The following is a 13,583-nucleotide window of genomic DNA, read 5'->3' as shown; positions in this document are numbered from 1 at the left end:
TCATAAGGGGATTTAACTTGTGCTTGTGCTGTATTCACATTTATGAAGGAAAGTGGGTTTTAGTGGCTTTGGCTGACAGGATTTATTTCTGTTCACCCATCAAGCTTTCATATGTGCAAAGACCACCGTATGACTGATATTAAAATCACTCAAGATGGAGCCCTCTGCATGTGTTCCTAATTGACACCACACGCAAACAGGAAAACAAAGAGTTCTCATAACAACATGTATTCTCATTAGTGTAGGCTGCTTGTTCGATGTGTGTAGTGTCCTCACTGTCTTCCAGGTGCTGTCAGACCAGAGGTGTGCCAGACCAAGTGAGCAGAGTTGAACGGCCTTTCTCCTGCTGTTAACACCGCTTGTCTGCCAACGTTGCCCTGCATATGGTCAGCGTGTTCCCAAGTGGCCAGGCTGCGCACAGACGTGCAGCACTTAAGGCTGCCATCTTCGCCTACGCAGATAAGCTGGAGGAACACTCGCATATATGCAGACAGGCTCCCCTTCGTCCGTCTGCCCTACATCCCATGATTCCAGCTGACAGCAGCAGACGTGTCACAGCTGGCTGTGAGACCAAACTTGAACAAAGGCAGGTTAAGCCAAGTAGGTCGCATGTCTTCTTGAAGGCTTCAATCCCTGTTCTTCTCCCACAGGAATGTTCAGATTTCTGTCTGTCTGTGTTAAATGTCTGGTGTCATTTGGTGTTGTGGCCCATTTAGTGCAAGGATATACTACATCGGCCATCAACATTTTTTATTAAGTACTGAGACTTGGAGTGGCTAAAACTTATGCCTCTCACATACGCATGACTCCACTTAAACTGTGCTTTGCTAGTTGGTCTGCAATGTTTGGGTGAGTGGTGTGTGTCAGAGAACATCCATATAATTGCCAGACCCCAAGGTTTTCCTGCAGAACACTGCATTGTAAACAGATAATTAATGTTATTCACCTCACCTGCCGGTGGTTTCAGTGTTGTGCCTGATCGGTGTACATATTCAACATTCAATCTGAAATTGGAGCAGCTGGGAGAAGAAAGATCGGGAGATATGTCACAGTTTTGTTCAGATGTGTAACATATTCTTTCGATGAATGACCACCCTGCCGCAGAACCGGCAATGAATTCTGTCTTGACTGTCACACAAGGTGCAAGCTCTTTGAGTAAGAGATGTTGAACTGCAAGGTAGTGTCAGATAACAAGTGTCAAGAGGAAATGACAAGAGGGGCTTCAGATATGGACGGAGGGGCCTTATCCTTACTGAAATCTATTCTGAATCATGCATCCCTAACCCCAATGCCGATAGTGATGCTGACAGTTTTTCTACAAGGCAGGACTGGGGAGAGAATGCTGTGAATGCGGTTTTTGTATCACCTGGTTAGGGACACGAAGTGTACAGCACATGGTCTGATGAAAAAAGACTTTTTCTGAACCAAGAGCTATAGTTATAGATTGTGTACTTTCACTAAATTTGTTGTGGACTTTCATCTAACAAATCTTTTATCTTTGTTCAGAGGTCACCTTTACAGGGTTTCTGTAAAGTCTCCTGCCTGTCAGAGGCGAGCAGTGTCATCAGGTTCTCTTATAAGTCACAACGATGGACACATTTCTTTGTTTTTTGTCTTTGTACATGTCTTTACAGGGTAATCTGCACCACCACACTAATGACAGATGAACAGATAGAGGCAGAGCTAAAACAGTCAGCTCTTTCTGCGTCTCTCCCACTCATACACAACTTCAGGACCTTTTGAATCTTTAAAGGCAGGAAGATTTGTGTCCCCTTCCACAGTGATTTGACCTCTTCCACTGGCAGCTACGTCTTGCCTGTGAGTCTGCAGGGTTGGTTCAGAACCTCCCAAGTTGTGTTTAAAGGGAAGACCAGAGACCTATTGCACATGTTCAGAGCGGCTAAGCATCTTCAAGAGCAGTCTGGTTAATTGGTCCCTTGGACTTTATTTTTTGGGGGGGAGGGCACTAGGGTTGGAAATAAACAACTATCTAGGAAAACAACATTTTAAGCCAGAAATACCACACACCAAGTGAAGCTGTTCATTTGTAAGGCTTTTCTTTGTCTTATGTGATAAGAGGAAATTGTGTTGACCAGTTTCCACAGCATTTACAATTTACAGACCAAATGTTTAATCATCTAATTGAGTAAATAACCACAAAATTAACTGATCATTGAAATAATTGTTAGTTGCAGCCTTTTGGTGTCTTCTTTTAAATATATTTGGCTTGCATGCATCAGTTTTCATCATACACTTCCTCATTTTGCTTATCTGTCACAAGTGCTCTGCCACTCTGCTGATTTTCCACAACATTCTCCTCGCACTGCAGAGACAAACAAGCACCCCATGGCCCTAACAATCCTAGGGAAAAAGAATTATCACTGCCCTGTTGCCCTCACCCTACTAAAAAACAATGCACACATTGTGTTGTATTTTAGCCTGCACTGGGCTCGAGCCAAACCCCCAGGAACAGCCCCAGGCTGTGTGGAGATCTTGGCATACTGGACTGAGTCAGAACTGCAGATTGCGTGACACAGTCTGGCTTGAATAGACCTTATCATTATACTTATTATGAAAAAGTGCTGTAAAACTCAGACTATTTCCTGACCATCACACATATTGAAAATGTACTCTTTGAATAAACTGAGCCATTACGTCCAATTTTAAAGCCAACATTAAAGCCATATCAATTTATTATTTGGTGTCACTCATGTGTGGGCAGTTGGATATTTTGAGTCTCGTGTGGGCCAAATATAGAGGCCTGAAAGACTTTCAGTCATATTTTTATTCTTTTAATAAGTCTGTGGTTTTAGCACTTGACATTTTCTTGTTCCTGCACTTTTGTTTTTTGGATCATCGAAAATCATTAAAAAAAAATAAAAAAAAAATGACTTATTCAGCATGAACCAGAAAATTTTATGGGAGCTAAAGCCCACAAAATTATACCTGGACATGCCACTTTACTGCACATGAACTCCACATTTGCACTTCTTTTCTTTCTGGTCATTTTACCAAATTACAGTGTGGCAGACAGGCTACTGGGAACACTTCACAAGTGACTGTATCTGTGTTTGCTCAGGTCCTACAGCCGAGAGACTCACGGACAAATTTCCCCCTTTCTCTCTCCATCTCTGTTAAACATGCACGCACACACACTTATCTTATTGTGACAGTGTCTTTGTGTGACTTGTTGAATCGTGTGTAAATAAATGTGTGTGGCTGACAGGGAGTGCAAAGTGGTAAGAAGACTCAGGAATTTTGGTGTTAAGTGTCTTAAACAAAAGCATAAAATCCATGGCATATACAGCCTGCTCTGGTAGCACACAAAGTTGTTAACCTCCTTTGTGTAAAAGTGACTTTAAAACTCTTATTCTTGTTAGTGGAGAAAAAGAGTGCAAAGTTTTTAAAAAGTGCAAATGTTGCATTCTGTCATTGCACATGAGCAACACCATAGGTCATCTGCACTGTATTCTCACATCTTCAGTGCGTGTGGCTTAGGAATGGTGTTGAAGGGATATGGAGATAATTGCTATGTGAGAGGTGAGGCATTTTTATTGACATGTCAGTGTTTTGTGTTGACCCTCCCTGGATGTTATTAGTGTTACTTGGAAAGGTCATTTTTTTTATTCTGTCCATGTACATCGGTAATTTCATTCAGTCTTCTGGGTGGGAAAATAATTCACATCGTGATAGTAATAAAACAGAGACAGACCATTGAAGATGATTCACACAGTGTAGAAAAACTCCCCATGAGCTTTTATACACTCAGAACATTCATCAAGTCTTTGTCAGGAATCTCTTCAGATGGCTTCATATCATAGTAAAGAGTGATGTTGCTGCTGGTTATATGGCCCTTGTGATAGTGACACCAAGTGAGCTTGTCAGTTACAGTGAGAGACACCAGACATCAATTCCCACAAGCATATTACATGGCTGCACAAACAAAGATAAAATCATGCATATTTAAATGGTTCCATCATTTGTATTAAACTGATTTCATGGTGTTCCCACATTGTTGTTAATCTCGGTAATCATGCATGTACACGATCTTAATTTCACTTGTGTCGTTAGCCCTGACTGGATGCCAGGCTTGTAGAACTTGGAAAGCAGGACTTTATTGTTATGCACAGACATTACGCATCTGTGTATATTTTGAGCCATGAGATCCTATTGATTGATGCCGAAGTCTGATTTAAGATCCATGATCATGAGCACACATTAATAAATGGAATCTTTTTTGAGGCATGCCACCATAGTATGCATTCCAGGATTGTAATGGAAATACATTAAATACATCAGTACATCTGAGTGAACTAGCAGAGATAGTTTTGAGTGGAAAGCTGCTGTAAATTAATACTTCATATTGATGGGTCACATGACACTGGGTCATTTGTTGCTTTGTGAAAATTTACAGAGATGAACCCACTCTGAAGTTCCTCACCAGTATGCAGTGACACAGTATGGTGACATTTTGCATATTACTTGGACTCTACAACCAGCAGCTTTACACCAGGTTTTGTTTTGGTTCACTCACTGCTGTGACAGTAATTTTTTTTCCACTTCAGACAGCAGTTTTCAGCAAACAACAGCACAATTTGCTTCCTCTCCACCACAAAATGACAAAGTTAGATGACTACGTAGTGAACATAGTCAAGCATTTAGCCGCTGCATAGTACATATTTCCCTCTGAGGTTCCCCCCTGCAGACCAGAAACAGACCTGCTTATACACTAAATGGAAAAAGGTATTTGGACACTTCCCCATTACACCAACAGGGACAGGGAATGACATTGCATTCTAAATACATAGACAGCTTTGCAGCTATAGCAGCTTCTACTCTTCTGAGAAGACTTTCCACAAGTTTCTGGAATGTTTCTGTGGGAATTTTGGGCCATTCATGCAGTAGAGCAATAGTCAGGCACTGATGTTGGAAGAAAAAAGGTCTGGCTCACAATCTCTGTTCCAGTACATGCCAAAGGTTGGATGGGGTTGAGGTCAGGACTCTGTGTGGGCCAGTCAAGTTCCTCCACACCAAACTCATTTAACCATGTCTTTATGGAGCTCTGCTTTGTTCACTGGGACACAGTCATGCTGGAACAGAAAAGGGCCTTCCCCAAACTGTTGCCACAAAATTGGAAGTACAGCATTGTCCAAAATGTCTTGGTATGCTGAAGCATTAAGATTTCCCTTCACTGGAAGGAAGGGGCCCAGCTGAACCCCTGAAAAACAGCCCCATACGAATACTTTACTCTATATAGTGTGTTAGTTTATTATTATATTATTATACTATTATTATAGTGTACTGTCCTGAAAGGGAAATAATTGCATGTTACCACAGTCTGATAGTTACAACTTACTGTGGCATCATTAGACACTGTTTTTTTTCTCCAATCAACATGTTTTCAGGTCAAGTGGATCCACTCCCCACTGGGAGCACTCCAAACCAAGGTGGAATCTAAACCCCCGTAATCTGCCATGTTATTGAATTAAAGGCTTATGCCTGCTCTTCGTGAGAATGTCATTTATTCTACTTTCAGTGGAGCATTTCAATTAAAGGTAGATCCAGAAAGGAATGGGAAGTGTTGACAGATGAGTGGGTGGGAGAAAACTAGAGGTAGATGTATTTATATATAGACATATTTATCCTTCTTTTTCCAGACCTATATGGTAAGAACCATTCACTGTGTTTGTAATGTACTGGGAGCTGCTGCTTTGAGTGTGATGACACCTAAATATTTTCTGTGACAAGAGAGCACACACTGTTACCATCTTTTATCTGTTATTTTGTTGTTTATAATAGTTTTTTTTATATGTGTGTTAAAAGAGACTAAAACCCTAGTTTCTTTAATCAGTGCAAATTACACATTTATTTGTACAAGTTCAGAGTTTTACAAATGCATTACAAAGTTGACGTTGTTCCCGCTTTTCCTTCCATTGTAGTCCACATTTGATAAAAGAAGCTATTTATGTTTTTTTTTTTTCATTGATGTATTGACACCCTGGTGTTTTGTGATTTGTGTGTTGTTAAGGTGAAAGGCAAAAAGCTATTGTTATTTTGTTCAGTGTTTCCAAATAGATCAAGCCGGGGGGGAAGGTAAGATTGAGGGGAACTAAGCAATTTAACTTTAATTACATGTTGCATGTATTTATTACCCATCTGTCTTGGTGCTTTCTGCAAAATGTATTTTTCTTTTCCACACTCGTTAACTTTGACACAAGTCTTTTCATTTTTTTAACATCATGACTCAAATGTTTAGAAACTGATTGACAACTCCATTTTAAATGTTTTGCAGTAACGAATAGCATGTGAATCTCATTAGAGCAAACCACCTCAGACAATCAAAGGCACAGGAAATGGAGGGAAAGGAAACTAATGAAGGCACTATTTGCTGTTCAGCTTCTCATACAGAGAAGATGTAACCAGAGGGCAACATGTTTGCTGGAGAGAGTTTCAGAAGTAAATAAAACAACAAAGTTAAGCAAGTTGGGTAAACACGAGGCCTTGTGTTTCAAACCTTTTTTGTAAAGGACTAGAATGTCAATGCAGTGAGGTCATATTGAGCAGCAGGAATGTGTGTCCACCTCTGTTATCCACACAAACCAACAGACAATAATATATGTAACTGCTTATGAACAGTATAGCAACATATATCAGGTGTCATTTGAAATTGCTGTTGATTTTTATTTTATATGGACCCCAGCGACCAATTTATGAAGGGTTAATGTGGCTCCAAATAACAAGAATATAACAGAACTGGCAAATTTCTTTACAGCAACAGAAACTTTAACCTTAAAGTGTGACTTAATACTAACACTTCCTCATTGTGATGAGGCAGTGTAACAGTGAAAACTGAAACCTTTGAAATGTTACCTAACCATGCAAGTCCCTGAGAAAAAAAAGAACTGTGAAAGAAAAGAAAAGTACAACCTGCAATGAGCAGAACATCAAAAGTGTCTGTGGCAGCTGATAGCAACGCAGTCAAAAATCAGTCCAAAATGAAGCATCTAATTGTAAACTTGGGCGAAATTAAATAAGCAACACTGTTACCTAGTATTTTTATTATGTATTAAGTGTCACTTCAGTGTTTCTTTTAAAACTTTTTTATTTATTAAACATGAGAGCAGCAGTTCAGGGGAACACATCATGTAGCGTAACTTTTGTTGTCGAGTTGTCGTGTTTTGGGGATGTTTGCCTTGTCTTAAATATAATCGAACTTGATGGCACTTTAGAAAAACTCAATCATGTTACTCAATATAATCCACAGACCTTGTTGTGAGCAGTTTTATGTAGGAACTATATCCCTTCTACCATATAAATTTGCAATGGAAAGTGTTTGCCCAGACCATTTGAGGCTAGATCTGCAGGGGGTGGGGTGGTCCCTGCAGTCCACTGTGGAACGCTTTTATTTTACTGTATTATCTATTTGCTGCAGATAATATTTAATAGTAATGTTAATTAATAGCAATGTTAAGACAGTGTGTCTGGACAAAATGCACATCTGCAGGACAGATGAGAATTCTCAAACCAATTGCACTAGTGTTTCACTGCTACTTTATTCTGTTTTTATATTTTCTAAGAGGCCTGTGAATATTCTCATTCATCCAGGTCATGGTTATCTCAAGGAAATTCAATCGAACGCAACTGGACTTAGTTATTTGTCTTTGAAGACGTTTCACCTCTCATCCAAGAGGCTTCATCAGTTCATGCTCACTTGACTAGGCTGGGACTAGTCCAAGAGTTTAATGTCATACTGACACTGACCCAGTAATAATTATTTTGGATACAAAGCTGCATTTCTGTACATCACGGTGCTATTGATCCATTATAAAGGGTCCATTAAGCACTCTGCTATACACATACACTCGTATTCACTTATATGTGTAATTGTTCCAGAGTTTCTTAATGATTCCCTGATAATCGTGTTTGATTTCCCCCTCAAACTCATGTTAGAATTATAGCTGCATGGACATTATCATCCTCCAGGTCTGGGACGTAAAACTGTTAGTGGGCGTAAATAAAATACCAAAGTAATAATGCCATGTGTGTTGCATCAGAGGGCACAGGATCTCTGAGTGCTTGTGTTTCTATCAGCAGGACTGCAGCCTTGATTGATGAGGCGATTGAGCCTGGGGAGTTTGCTACAAATCAGCAGCGCTGTTATGAAGGCTGGCTGGCTAGCTCGCCATGCTTGGATCTCTACGAAGTCTCTGCTGCTCTGCCCAGGGACAGAGTTTTCACAGTGATGTCTGACCTCTGTGGTCAAAGGACAGCTGAGAAATGTTTTATTCTGACCACTCAGCCAGCTTGGTTAGTGGGAAAGACTTCCTACCACTTACACACACACACACACACACACACTCATATAACCCTTAGCAGCAGTGCATCACCTTCTCTCAGCCCAACCCTTTCGAATCACGCAACTCAAGCACACAGGCGCACACCCATGCTCACTTGCCGTCCTCTCCTGCTACCAATAAAAATATGAAGAATGAAGACAGTGAGATGGAGCTTCCCACCATGGCACGGGGGGAGTTTGGGTAATATTCAGACAGCTTTGCCTCAAGCAATGAAATCAAACAGGGGCTCCCTACAGAGTTAGATGTCTGTTATTAAAGGCTGTTCTTTTGTTGTCAGGGTCAGCACAGACCCTCTCATACCCATGCCTAGGAGAAAAAAAAAGCAAAAAAAAAAAAAAAAAAATCTCACAATAGTAGATGTTGAAAAAAAAACAAAACAAAAGCCCAGGTTGTGTGTGTGTGTGTGTGTGTGTGTGCGCTCAGTATATAGCACACTTTTCAAAGACATCCTGTGAAATAAGTTGCTGCCCTTGAACAAGGTGAAATGATGTCTACATCTTTGTGTTTTAACTCTTTTGCCCTCCATTTTCAAAAGGATGGGCGCTGTCAGCAGTGAGTTATATCAGTATAGGTAATCGTGAAGAGGGGTAAAGATCCATTTCAGACCTGAAATAAACAGTCTGGAATATACTTATGTTTTCATTCAGCTGGATTAATATATACATGACCCGGTGCTTATACATTATCTGGTTTCAGTGAAAAGAATTTGATTTCTGAAGCACTGCAGAATAACTTTGGAACCACTATAACCCTGCAGCAGGTATTTGTAGCAATATTTAGCTCTCTGAAAAATCCATTTAATTTTTCTAACCTTGGAGATGCTTGAACAGGACCAGTGGCAGAATCAGGCTGTCTGAGGGGAAAGGTTGAAAAAAATAAGAAAAAGGCACCAGCACAGACAAAATTGTGATACATTTATGGGGAAACAGTTTCAAACCTTTGTTAAGATTAAAAATATAAAACTAAAATACTGTTGAGATACTATTACAATACTGTCACACACAGCCACCCCAGCAGGTCAGGCTTAGTAAAGCATTGAGGTCTCTGCCCTTTTACGCTCTTGAATCTCTGCTAACCACAGGAACTCAAGGAAAGTCTCAAAGAGCCATCTGTGGACTAAAATCCATGTGGCTTTTTATTATTATTATTTTCTATATGGTGTACATGTGTGTGTCTCTTCCTTCTTTCCTGCCCGACTCCCACCGATGCTGTTTATATTTGATCTTTCAAAAAAAAAAAAAAAAGAAAAAGAGAGAGAGCAGATTGGGAACAGGTTTGGTCAGCCTTCAAGTACACTTCACCATTAGTCATGAAAAGATTCATTATTTGAAGATTTTCTTTTTTTTTTGAGACACTGTTTATATTATCTGTAGCTCATCTTTGAAGCAGCCTCATGTTTCTTCCCATAATGTATTCTTTAGCGTTATGTATTAACCACCTCTTTAGACCACATAAACCCCTGCATGATCACTAACCGAACACTTTGAAAAAGATACAAATGACCCAGTCTCTGATCTTTTCAAATTCATCCACCCTGCCGCTGTATAATTATTCTATTTTAAAGATGATTATTCAGTGGGATGCATATTTTAGCACAGTCAATCACTAAAATGACTGTGTGTCACTGCACATAGCAAACAATGGAGACAGAAATGTTTGGTATAAGTGATACAGCGATTATTTGATTTCACTACTATCCACCAGAATCTAATAGCCTGTACTGAATTCACAACATTGTTTTGTCATACTTTGTAACATTGTATGACAAAACACAGTCGTGACTTGAAAGTAAGCACAGTCATGACTCGAAACCTGGATTCTGGTCCATGTAGCAGCCATCCTTAACTCTTATAACATAACTCTTCAACTACTTTGTCCTTTTAAACCAGCAACAGTGGTTTGCCCTATCTCCTCACAGCAAGAGGGTTCCAGGTTCGAATCCCGGTCTGGGCCCTTAAGCCTGCGTGTTCTCCCACACCCTGTGTGAGTTTTCTCCAGGTACTCCGGCTTCCTCCCACAATCCCAACACGTTAGGTTAGTTGGCTACTCTGTTCATTGTTACTGTGCATGTGCGGTTGTCTGTCTTTGTGTGTCAGCCCTGCGATTAACTGGAGACCAGTCCAGGGTTTACCCTGCCTCTCACCCTTTGTCAGATGGGATAGGCTCCAGCCCCCCCGCAACCCTGGTGGATAAGCGGTATAGAAAATGGATGGATGAAACTTCTCCATGGATACACTTAGGGGAGCCCCAGGTGCTACCATGCAAGCAGCGAGATGTAATCCCTTTGGTGTGTCCTTGTTCTACCCGGAGGTCTCCTTTCATTCAGGCATGCTTAGAACACTTCCAAAGGGAGGTGGCTGAGGACACGGAGGCGCAGAACAACCCAGTTTGCGCAAACCCGTGGAAAAAGCATCCAGAATGTGTTTTGAACTAAATGTTGCAGGAATGAATGACAGCAGATGGGGTTGCGCAGTTAGCATCAGTCAAGATGATAATACAAAAAAAGTGGCATCTCATAAAGGTTAGATTGCAACATGAGCAATGTGAGCTCCATGAAGAGGTCAAGGCTGTCAGTTGTGCATTTTAGAAAAATGAAAAACAGACAGTTTTCATACCAATTTCTCCTCAAATGAACTGAAGATAAGGGTCTCAGCAACAGACAGCATTTATTAAGTTTTTAACATGTCATCCATTGAAATAATGGTTGCATGTTTTTTTTTGTCTTATTGTGATATATTATCATTTTTAGCCAGCCGATTAAAATGGATTCTATAGGACTGTGTGGGCTGTGGTGTTGTGGTGTTTTTTGTCTCAGCAGTTGGGTCATTGTTACTTTGACTGTTGTGGAAACCATGACAAGACTTCTCAAATGCCATAGCCATTGTCTTCAGGTGAATATTGACATATAGTTTTGGGTTGCTGTTGTTTAGAGTCTAGTTTTGAGGCATATGAGTAGACACAGAAATCAAAGAACGAACAGATTTTTTTTTTTTTTAATGTCCAGTGGACACAGATGTGGTGAGAGAAGTGGATAAAGGACAAGAACCATCTTTTACCTTCCATCATTTTCACATGCATTTTGACCCCCCTGCTTTGGTTTACGTGGCTGCTTAGTTATCTGTTAGTTAGTTAGTTATCTGACACAGTGGGGTAAGGGTCTCCAGGGGTCTCTGAGGGGGTTCTACGAGCTCCCTGGTTAAAAGGGGAATGGTTTATCCATATCCGGAAGTACCACAATGACAAAAAGTATGACTTTTTTCACCTAAACCCCAACTTTTTATCAGATGGGAGGGACAAAATCTTTTAAAATGGGGGTCATGATCTAATTTGTGTCAGTGTTTTGAAAACTTGAAAGAAGCTTAAAAGCCACTGATCTGTCATAAATGTTCTGCACCTATAAAATAATACATTAAATCACAAGTGATGCGGCTTTCCTAATTGAAACTGAACAGGGGAGACTGCTTGTCATTGGCAACAAAAATCCCACATTCAGATAGATGAATGGCTCTGACATAAATAACATAAACAACAAAATACAGTTAATGAAATATAAATAAATAATGCTACCCGATTGCTTCTGGGCCATAACCCTTGGTGATTAAATTCACATTCTGATGTGACGAGCACACCACAGAGCTGCGACACTCACTTGTGAGTTTTCGGAAACACTTTCACGGGGAGCATGTGTGTGTGAAAACAGCTGTTTCAATTTTTGCATGTAAAAGCTGACAGCACCCACATAGCAGGAAGAATCAAGTGTTGGCACAGTCGGAAATAAACATAGGAAACCACCTCAGCCATGCTGTTATATCACACTGAGATCTGACACTGTGCTTGCAGTCTGTCTTTTTCTAAACTTGATTGTTTTTGGCTATGAGTACAGAATCAGGCAGACATAGAGCAGGTGAAGGTGTTCTGCAAATGTGCTTGGCATGATGTGGCCGCTGGTTTAAAAATTGCTAAATGCTGCAGTTTTTGTCCCATAGTTTGGGCTGCATCGAGTATTTTTGTGCACGCTGCTCTTTCTGTCTCTCTTAAAAGTGCTGTTGACAGACATAATGCGAAATAAACACTGTCGTGAAACTCACAATGAATCTGACAACACCTGAAAATGAAAAAAAAAAAACCAACAGAAAAGAGAAACAGGGCACAAACAGCTACATCTGTACTACCCAGTGATGCTGCTGAGAGAGGCACAACGCAGCCTCCGCCACCATCACCCATCCACAGTTACTCACCTCAGTCAGGGATGTGTATGCACCTTCTGCGTATTTTCCAACAGAAGGTGAGCTAAGACAAAAGGAAATCTTGAAGAATTCTCCTGGAATCTAATAATATGTGATGCTGCATGACTCTCGGTTTACATGATTGTCCACGACTTCTGCAACATATCGGGTTGTTAAATATTAAATGTGAGTTTGGATATTGTAAGCATAATTTGCTGGCCCTCGCTCTCTGACACACCGCACACTGTCTGAGTACAGTGCATCTCAGTACACTTTAATTAAGCCACTGAACTCCCAGCAATTTGCGTATATATTGTTTTTCTTAAACATCAGGGTGAAAGGTGATATTGTACCCTGTCAAACCACCACAAGAAAGGCTTTAAAATAGTTTTGGCATTAATTGTTTCTGGAGTGTGTTTGTGTATGTGTGTGTTTTTTGCACAAGCCCCCTGCTGTTTCTGTGTTTCTGCACATTAACCTGAATGTTTCTCTTGAACGGCTGATGAAAAATGTGTTGTTGGTTATTTCTTCTGTTTGCCATCACTTATAGTGACTTAAAGTACAAAAGTATTTGGAAACCTGACCATTACACCAACAGATACTTTAATGATATTACATTCTAAATACATAAATGGCTTTGCAGCTATAACAGTTTCCACTCCTCTGGACTTTTTGAGTGTTTCTGTGGGAATTTTTGCCCATTCATGCAGTAGAGTGTTTGTGAAGTCAGGCACTGATGTTGGATAAAAAAGGGGCCGAGCCCAACCTCTGAAAAAAAAAGCCCCATACCTCACCGGAATTCAATAATTAAGGTTTGTCTGAATACTTTTGTGTATGTAGTGTATTTCTCATCAGAATAAGACTAAAAGTGACAGAATAAATAAATAAATAAAAGCAGCCAATATATTTTTAGCAGACAGAATTTACAACCACCAACTACTGAAGATCCAATTTTGGTTTTGGCCACCAGTCAAAGATAACAGCTGTACACTTTGCAGGT

Source organism: Scatophagus argus, chromosome 1 (assembly GCF_020382885.2).
Source record: "Scatophagus argus isolate fScaArg1 chromosome 1, fScaArg1.pri, whole genome shotgun sequence".
In the NCBI taxonomy this organism is placed as follows: Eukaryota; Metazoa; Chordata; class Actinopteri; family Scatophagidae; genus Scatophagus; species Scatophagus argus.
Note: the sequence above shows the minus strand (reverse complement) of the source record.